Source organism: Ostrea edulis, chromosome 10 (assembly GCF_947568905.1).
Source record: "Ostrea edulis chromosome 10, xbOstEdul1.1, whole genome shotgun sequence".
Classification (NCBI taxonomy): Eukaryota; Metazoa; Mollusca; class Bivalvia; order Ostreida; family Ostreidae; genus Ostrea; species Ostrea edulis.
In genome coordinates this window covers 3,023,112-3,033,422 of record NC_079173.1, presented here as the reverse complement: position 1 = coordinate 3,033,422, position 10,311 = coordinate 3,023,112, and the positions used below count along the sequence as shown (strand labels likewise).

Below are 10,311 nucleotides of genomic sequence, written 5' to 3'. Positions count from 1 at the left end.
CCAGAAACTGATAAAAGGTGGAGGTGGGGGTAGGTTGAAAGCGGGCACAAATCTAAAGCTAGAAGTACGGGGCCGCAAACTTGTCCTTTAAATGTCTCTATAGGTATATGGTTGTCAGAAACATATGCCATTTTCGGAACAAAACCTTACAGGAAGAAAAAAAAACTACAAAAAAAAAATACTCATTGGGATGCAAGCAAAAAAATATACCACATACCTTGTATATGATGCTAGTATTAAGATGTGGTGTTAAGGAGGAGGAAGATACTTTGCTCCCTCCCCAACATGCATTTGAAAATATAAATAAAATCAGGAGACGCAGTTATCTCTGGGCCTTCGCCGACCCTTCCCAACCCCGGGATCACATCTCATTTCTAAAGGTTCTATTATACAATATAGTAGAAAAAGTAGGGGGTCAGATTTCGATGGGGTCATTTTTCAACGTGAGTGGAGTCGTAGAATTACCGGACTGGAAGGATTTTCTACGGTTCAAAAATAACCCTACTTGTCGGAAAATATTGACCCGGGGTCATTTTTCTTCGTAGAAATTTGAACAACCCCCCTGTCAATAATCTACAGGGGTCACTTTTCGTCGTTGCACCGGCATTTAGAAGTGAAAATCGCGGGTCTTTCGAATATGACCTTAAAAAAACGGGGATTACATGTCGCGTTGTCAAGATAAAGAACTCTCACGTCAACGCATGTGAGCGCTAACGATAGGTCTAAATTTGTACTTCACTTACAACTGGTGACGTCTCAATATGAGTGATTTTTCGACAGGACGCAAAATAAACGTCAAAATGGCAAGCTATTCACTACTGTTGTTAGAAATAGTGTTTGGTGGTTACCCAATATATATTTGATTTGCATTACAAAATAACAAATAATGGCCATTGTAAAAAAGGTAAGGGACAGCCCCGGTCCCCATGAGATACAAAAATTTTAGACCTTTATAATGTGTTTTTAGTTACGGAGGGATATGACCGGCGACGATCCGAGTACCAGTACCAAAGAACGCAGTTTCAGCGATTTGATCACGTGTCTGCACGGCTCAGTGGGCGGTTTTGTCCGCATGCATGGTTACCCTACCAGAAGAGCTGTTATTATTTCAGTCGAGATCGCCTAGAATGGTACAGGGCACTGGTAAGTTAATTGTTCTAATCTCTTACAAGCTCTGAATTATCTAAACCACACATGTATACACGCGCATTTACATTTGAACTGACAGGGGGAATAGGAGAGACAAGGGGACATGAGGAGGGACAAAGAAGAGGGAGGTTAGGAGGAAAGTTATAAGGGAAGTTAGGAGGGAAAAAGAAGAGTGAGGTGAGGAGGGAAAGAGAAGAGGGAAGTGAAGAGGGAAAGAGAAGAGTGAAGTGAGGAGGGAAAGAAAAGAAGAACGTGAGGAGGGAAAGAGAAGAGGGACGTGAGGAGGGAAAGCGAAGAGGGAAAGAGAAGAGGAACGTGAGGAGGGAAAGAGAAGAGGAAAAGAGAAGAGTGAAGTGAGAAGGGAAAGAGAAGAAGGAAGTGAGGAGGAAAGTTAGGAGGGAAAGAGAAGAAGGAAGTTAGGAGGGAAAGAGAAGAGGGAAGTAAGGAGGGAAAGAGAAAAGTGAAGTGAGGAGGGAAAGAGAAGAAGGAAGTGAGGAGGGAAAGAGAAGAAGGAAGTTAGGAAGGAAAGAGAAGAGGGAAGTAAGGAGGGAAAGAGAAAAGTGAAGTGAGTAGGGAAAGAGAAGAGGGAAGTGAGGAGGGAAAGAGAAGAGTGAAGTGAGGAGAGAAAGAGAAAAGTGAAGTTAGGGGGGGAGAGAAGAAGGAAGTGAGGAGGGAAAGAGAAGAGGGAAGTGAGGAGGGAAAGAGAAAAGTGAAGTGAGGAGGGAAACAGAAGAGGGACGTGAGGAGGGAAAGAGAAGAGGGAAGTGAGGAGGGAAAGAGAAGAGTGAAGTGAGGAGGGAAAGAGAAGAGGTAAGTTACGAGGAAAAGAGAAGATGGAAGTGAGGAGGGAAGAGAAAAGTGAGGAGGGAAAGAGGGGAGTGAAGTGAGGAGGGAAAAAAGAGTGAAGTGAGGAGGGAAAAAAGAGAGAAGTGAGGAGGGAAAGAGAAGAGGAAAGTGAGGAGGAAAAGAGAAGAGTGACGTGAGGAGGGAAAGAGAAGAGGGAAGTGAGGAGGGAAATAGAAAAATGAAGTGAGGAGGGAAAGAGAAGAGGGAAGTTAGGAGGGAAAGAGAAGAGGGAAGTGAGGTGGGAAAGAGAAGAGGGAACTTAGGAGGGAAAACGAAGAGGAAAGTTAGGAGGGAAAGAGAAGAGGGAAGTTAGGAAGGAAAGAGAAGAGGGAAGTTAGGAGGGAAACGAAGAGGGAAGTTAGGAGGGAAAACTAAGAGGAAAATGAGGAGGGAAAGAGAAGAGTGACGTGAGGAGGGAAAGAGAAAAGGAACGTGAGGAGGGAAAGAGAATAGAGAAGTGAGAAGGGAAAGAGAAGAGGGAAGTTAGGAGGGAAAGAGGTTTTTAAACGAATGGAATTTCGATCGAAAATGAAAATAGAATGTAAATGCATGGATGAAATACAAATTTCATTTTTGGATTTTACACGAGAATACATCCTACAACGATTCACGCCTGTATTCCTTTTATAAAGCGTTAACAGGCTTAATGAGGTATAAAGCGTTAACAGGCTTAATGAGGTATAAAGCGCTAACAGGCTTAATGAGGTATCACACCTGTATTCCTTTTATACAGCGCTAACAGGCTTAATGAGGTATGTATAAAGCGTTAACAGGCTTAATGAGGTATACAGCGTTAACAGGCTTAATGAGGTATCAAGCGTTAACAGGCTTAATGAGGTATAAAGCGTTAACAGGCTTAATGAGGTATAAAGCGTTAACAGGCTTAATGAGGTATGCTAACAGGCTTAATGAGGTATAAAGCGCTAACAGGCTTAATGAGGTATAAAGCGTTAACAGGCTTAATGAGGTATAAAGCGCTAACAGGCTTAATGAGGCTTAATGAGGTTAACAGGCTTAATGAGGTATAAAGCGTTAACAGGCTTAATGAGGTATACAGCGTTAACAGGCTTAATGAGGTATAAAGCGCTAACAGGCTTAATGAGGCTTAATGAGGTTAACAGGCTTAATGAGGTATAAAGCGCTAACAGGCTTAATGAGGTATAAAGCGCTAACAGGCTTAATGAGGCTTAATGAGGTTAACAGGCTTAATGAGGTATAAAGCGCTAACAGGCTTAATGAGGTATAAAGCGTTAACAGGCTTAATGAGGTATAAAGCGCTAACAGGCTTAATGAGGTATGTATAAAGCGCTAACAGGCTTAATGAGGTATGTATAAAGCGCTAACAGGCTTAATGAGGTATGTATAAAGCGCTAACAGGCTTAATGAGGTTAACAGGCTTAATGAGGTATAAAGCGCTAACAGGCTTAATGAGGTATGTATAAAGCGCTAACAGGCTTAATGAGGTATGTATAAAGCGCTAACAGGCTTAATGAGGTATGTATAAAGCGCTAACAGGCTTAATGAGGTTAACAGGCTTAATGAGGCTAACAGGCTTAATGAGGCTAACAGGCTTAATGAGGCTAACAGGCTTAATGAGGCTAACAGGCTTAATGAGGTATAAAGCGCTAACAGGCTTAATGAGGTATAAAGCGCTAACAGGCTTAATGAGGTATAAAGCGTTAACAGGCTTAATGAGGTATAAAGCGTTAACAGGCTTAATGAGGTATAAAGCGTTAACAGGCTTAATGAGGTATAAAGCGTTAACAGGCTTAATGAGGTATGTTAACAGGCTTAATGAGGCTAACAGGCTTAATGAGGTATAAAGCGCTAACAGGCTTAATGAGGTATAAAGCGCTAACAGGCTTAATGAGGTATGTTAACAGGCTTAATGAGGCTAACAGGCTTAATGAGGTATAAAGCGCTAACAGGCTTAATGAGGTATAAAGTGCTAACAGGCTTAATGAGGTATGTTAACAGGCTTAATGAGGCTAACAGGCTTAATGAGGTATAAAGCGCTAACAGGCTTAATGAGGTATAAAGCGCTAACAGGCTTAATGAGGTATGCTAACAGGCTTAATGAGGTATGCTAACAGGATTAATGAGGTATGCTAACAGGCTTAATGAGGTATGCTAACAGGCTTAATGAGGTATACAGCGCTAACAGGCTTAATGAGGTATGCTAACAGGCTTAATGAGGTATACAGCGTTAACAGGCTTAATGAGGTTAACAGGCTTAATGAGGTTAACAGGCTTAATGAGGTATGTTAACAGGCTTAATGAGGTTAACAGGCTTAATGAGGTATGTTAACAGGCTTAATGAGGTTAACAGGCTTAATGAGGTATGCTAACAGGCTTAATGAGGTATGCTAACAGGCTTAATGAGGTATGCTAACAGGCTTAATGAGGTATGCTAACAGGCTTAATGAGGTATGCTAACAGGCTTAATGAGGTATGCTAACAGGCTTAATGAGGTATGTAACAGGCTTAATGAGGTATGCTAACAGGCTTAATGAGGTATGTAACAGGCTTAATGAGGTATGTTAACAGGCTTAATGAGGTATGTTAACAGGCTTAATGAGGTATGTTAACAGGCTTAATGAGGTATGCTAACAGGCTTAATGAGGTATGTTAACAGGCTTAATGAGGTATGTTAACAGGCTTAATGAGGTATGCTAACAGGCTTAATGAGGTATGTTAACAGGCTTAATGAGGTATGTTAACAGGCTTAATGAGGTATAATGAGCTGGCAGTCAGTGTCACAGTTCATCCTCTCAGGAATAAAAAAAAAAATAAACTTATCAAGGTATAAAGTTTGAGGTGATTATAGAATGCAAAGCTTTGTTTTGTTCAAAGTTCTTAAAGTCGTTATTCAAGAATGTTACAATGATATACATGTATCTATGTGTCTGTCTGTAGATAAAGTGCATCAATTTGGGTGGAAGCTTGGTGTCGGTTGACACTGCACACGAGAATACGTTTATACGCCGACACTTGATGACGTTCTACAGTAAGTACATGAATATTTATTATATGCATATACAACACTCTCAAACTCATAAAGAATTAATTCACTGTGTGTGTATATACAACACTGTCACACTCATAGAGAACTAATTCACTGTATGTATATACAACACTGTCACACTCATAGAGAACTAATTCACTGTATGTATATATAACACTGTCACACTCATAGAGAACTAATTCACTGTATGTGTATATACAACACTGTCACACTCATAGAGAACTAATTCACTGTATGTATATACAACACTGTCACACTCATAGAGAACTAATTCACTGTATGTATATACAACACTGTCACACTCATAGAGAACTAATTCACTGTATGTATATACAACACTGTCACACTCATAGAGAACTAATTCACTGTATGTATATACAACACTGTCACACTCATAGAGAACTAATTCACTGTTTGTATATACAACACTGTCACACTCATAGAGAACTAATTCACTGTATGTGTATATACAACATTGTCACACTCATAGAGAACTAATTCACTGTATGTATATACAACATTGTCACACTCATAGAGAACTAATTCACTGTATGTGTATATACAACATTGTCACACTCATAGAGAACTAATTCACTGTTTGTATATACAACACTGTCACACTCATAGAGAACTAATTCACTGTATGTGTATATACAACATTGTCACACTCATAGAGAACTAATTCACTGTATGTGTAAACAACACTGTCACACTCATAGAGAACTAATTCACTGTATGTGTATATACAACATTGTCACACTCATAGAGAACTAATTCACTGTATGTATATACAACACTGTCACACTCATAGAGAACTAATTCACTGTATGTATATACAACATTGTCATACTCATAGAGAACTAATTCATTGTTTGTATATACAACACTGTCACACTCATAGAGAACTAATTCACTGTTTGTATATACAACACTGTCACACTCAAAGAACTAATTCACTGTATGTATATATACAACATTGTCACACTCATAGAGAACTAATTCACTGTATGTATATACAACACTGTCACACTCATAGAGAACTAATTCACTGTATGTATATACAACACTGTCACACTCATAGAGAACTAATTCACTGTATGTGTATACAACACTGTCACACTCATAGATAACTAATTCACTGTATGTATATACAACATTGTCACACTCATAGAGAACTAATTCACTGTATGTGTATATACAACACTGTCACACTCATAGATAACTAATTCACTGTATGTGTATACAACACTATCACACTCATAGAGAACTAATTCACTGTATGTGTATATACAACATTGTCACACTCATAGAGAACTAATTCACTGTATATATATACAACACTGTCACACTCATAGAGAACTAATTCACTGTATGTATATACAACACTGTCACACTCATACAGAACTAATTCACTGTATGTATATACAACATTGTCACACTCATAGAGAACTAATTCACTGTATGTGTATATACAACACTGTCACACTCATAGAGAACTAATTCACTGTATGTGTATATACAACACTGTCACACTCATAGAGAACTAATTCACTCTATGTATATACAACACTGTCACACTCATAGAGAACTAATTCACTGTATGTATATACAACATTGTCACCCTCATAGAGAACAAATTCACTGTATGTGTATATACAACACTGTCACACTCATAGAGAACTAATTCACTGTATGTATATACAACACTGAGACACTCATAGAGAACTAATTCACTGTATGTGTATATACAACACTGTCACACTCATAGAGAACTAATTCACTGTATGTATATACAACATTGTCACACTCATAGAGAACTACTTCATTGTGTATACAACACTGTCACATTCATAGAGAACTAATTCACTGTATGTATATACAACACTGTCACACTCATAAAGAACCAATTCATTATATATACAACACTGTCACACTCATAGAGAACTACTTCACTGTGTATACAACACTGTCACACTCATAGAGAACTAATTCACTGTATGTATATATAACACTGTCACGCTCATAGAGAACTAATTCACTGTAGGTGTATATACAACATTGTCACACTCATAGAGAACTAATTCACTGTATATACAACACTGTCACCCTCATAGAGAACTAATTCACTGTATGTATATACAACACTGTCACACTCATAGAGAACTAATTCACTGTATGTGTATACACAACACTGTCACCCTCATAGATAACTAATTCACTGTATGTGTATATACAACACTGTCACACTCATAGAGAACTAATTCACTGTATGTGTATATACAACACTGTCACCCTCATAGAGAACTAATTCACTGTATGTGTATATACAACACTGTCACACTCATAGAGAACTAATTCACTGTATATGTATATACAACATTGTCACCCTCATAGAGAACTAATTCACTGTATGTGTATATTCAACACTGTCACACTCATAGAGAACTAATTCACTGTGTATACAACACTGTCACACTCATAGAGAACTAATTCACTGTATATATATACAACACTGTCACACTCATAGAGAACTAATTCACTGTATATACAACACTGTCACACTCATAGAGAACTAATTCACTGTATGTGTATATACAACACTGTCACACTCATAGAGAACTAATTCACTGTATATACAATACTGTCACACTCATAGAGAACTAATTCACTGTATGTGTATATACAACACTGTCAAACTCATAGAGAACTAATTCACTGTTTGTATATACAACACTGTCACACTCATAGAGAACTAATTCACTGTTTGTATATACAACATTGTCACACTCATAGAGAACTAATACACTGTATGTATATACAACACTGTCACCCTCATAGAGAACTAATTCACTGTATGTGTATATACAACACTGTCACACTCATAGAGAACTAATTCACTGTATGTGTATATACAACATTGTCACACTCATAGAGAACTAATTCACTGTATATATATATAACACTGTCACACTCATAGAGAACTAATTCACTGTATGTGTATATAGAACACTGTCACACTCATAGAGAACTAATTCACTGTATATACAACGCTGTCACACTCATAGAAAACTAATTCACTGTATATACAACACTGTCACACTCATAGAGAACTAATTCACTGTATGTGTATATACAACACTGTCACACTCATAGAGAACTAATTCACTGTATATATATACAACACTGTCACACTCATAGAGAACTAATTCACTGTATGTGTATATACAACACTGTCACGGTCATGCAGAACTAATTCATTGTCTGTATATATACAACACTGTCACAGTCATAGAGAACTAATTCACTGTTTGTATATACAACACTGTCACAGTCATAGAGAACTAATTCACTGTATGTGTATATACAACACTGTCACAGTCATAGAGAACTAATTCACTGTATTTATATACAACACTGTCACACTCATAGAGAACTAATTCACTGTATGTATATACAACACTGTCACACTCATAGAGAACTAATTCACTATATATATATATAACACTGTCACACTCATAGCAAACTAATTCACTGTATGTATATACAACATTGTCACACTCATAGAGAACTAATTCACTGTATGTATATACAACACTGTCACACTCATAGAGAACTAATTCACTGTATGTGTATATACAACACTGTCACACTCATAGAGAACTAATTCACTGTATGTATATACAACACTGTCACACTCATAGAGAACTAATTCACTGTATGTATATACAACACTGTCACACTCATAGAGAACTAATTCACTGTATGTATATATACAACATTGTCACACTCATAGAAAACTAATTCACTGTATGTGTATATACAACATTGTCACGCTCATAGAGAAGTACTTCATTGTGTATACAACACTGTCACATTCATAGAGAACTAATTAACTGTATGTATATACAACACTGTCACACTCATAAAGAACCAATTCATTATATATACAACACTGTCACACTCATAGAGAACTACTTCACTGTGTATACAACACTGTCACACTCATAGAGAACTAATTCACTGTATGTATATATAACACTGTCACGCTCATAGAGAACTAATTCACTGTAGGTGTATATACAACATTGTCTCACTCATAGAGAACTAATTCACTGTATATACAACACTGTCACCCTCATAGAGAACTAATTCACTGTATGTGTATATACAACACTCTCACACTCATAGAGAACTAATTCACTGTATGTATATACAACACTGTCACACTCATAGAGAACTAATTCACTGTATGTGTATAGACAACACTGTCACACTCATAGAGAACTAATTCACTGTATGTGTATATACAACATTGTCACCCTCATAGAGAACTAATTCACTGTTTGTATATACAACACTGTCACACTCATAGAGAACTAATTCACTGTTTGTATATACAACACTGTCAAACTCATAGAGAACTAATTCACTGTATGTATATACAACATTGTCATACTCATAGAGAACTAATTCACTGTATGTATATACAACACTGTCACACTCATAGAGAACTAATTCACTGTATGTGTATATACAACATTGTCACACTCATAGAGAACTAATTCACTGTATGTGTATATACAACATTGTCACACTCATAGAGAACTAATTCACTGTATGTGTATATACAACACTGTCACGCTCATAGAGAACTAATTCACTGTATGTGTATATACAACATTGTCACACTCATAGAGAACTAATTCACTGTATGTGTATATACAACACTGTCACGCTCATAGAGAACTAATTCACTGTATGTGTATATACAACACTGTCACACTCATAGAGAACTAATTCACTGTATGTATATACAACACTGTCACACTCATAGAGAACTAATTCACTGTTTATATATACAACACTGTCACACTCATAGAGAACTAATTCACTGTTTGTATATACAACACTGTAACACTCATAGACAACTAATTCACTGTATATATATATATATACAACACTGTCACACTCATAGAGAACTAATTCACTGTATATATATACAACACTGTCACAATCAACGATACCTAATTCACTGTATGTATATACAATACTGTCACACTCATAGAGAACTAATTCACTGTATGTATATACAACACTGTCACACTCATAGAGAACTAATTCACTGTATGTATATACAACATTGCCACACTCATAGAGAACTAATTCACTGTATGTGTATATACAACACTGTCACACTCATAGAGAACTAATTCACTGTATGTTTATATACAACACTGTCACACTCATAGAGAACTAATTCACTGTATGTATATACAACATTGTCACACTCA

General features: G+C 37.0%; 1 long non-coding RNA gene across 1 annotated transcript in view; it reads left to right on the top strand.

Annotated features, from left to right (window-relative positions):
- Positions 1–230: 230 nt before the first annotated feature.
- The window catches only part of LOC130050865 (uncharacterized), a 14,791-nt gene continuing 4,710 nt past the window's right edge, over positions 231–10,311 (top strand). Inside the window, exons 1-2 of the long non-coding RNA XR_008799208.1 lie at positions 231–1,143; positions 4,912–5,002. This is a non-coding gene — a long non-coding RNA (uncharacterized LOC130050865). The remainder of the gene's footprint in view (positions 1,144–4,911; positions 5,003–10,311) is intronic.